Source organism: Penaeus monodon, chromosome 28 (assembly GCF_015228065.2).
Source record: "Penaeus monodon isolate SGIC_2016 chromosome 28, NSTDA_Pmon_1, whole genome shotgun sequence".
In the NCBI taxonomy this organism is placed as follows: Eukaryota; Metazoa; Arthropoda; class Malacostraca; order Decapoda; family Penaeidae; genus Penaeus; species Penaeus monodon.
Window position 1 is genome coordinate 29,292,000 of NC_051413.1, and position 426 is coordinate 29,292,425.

A 426-nucleotide genomic window follows, 5' to 3' on the forward strand; every position below is an offset into this window, starting at 1 on the left:
TTTATTTTTTTCTATTAATTCGGAGCTTTTTTTGTCTTTTGTTCTATTCCTTCTATTTTTGTGTCGGTCTTTTTATCTCTTTCTCTCTTATTCCTCCATTTTCTATGTCTTTTGCTTATCTCTGTCTTCTCCTACATCCTCTATTTCTCGTCTCTCTGCCTATCTATCTGATTTTCTGCTTCTTTCTCTCTCCCTTCGTCCTCCCCCTTTCTCCTTTTCGTTTGCGCATTTTCTGTCCAATATTCTCCACTTCATTTTTCACATTTCTGATCACGAGTCCAGCGCCATATTTCCTTTTTCATTTCGTTCTTGCATTCCTTTTGCAGTCTGTGCCTTGGGTGATTTTTTTTCCCCTTTTCCTCTCGTTTTCCTACATTCGTAGACTTTTAAATATCACAGATCTTTTTTCTTTCTTTTTTCCTTAAA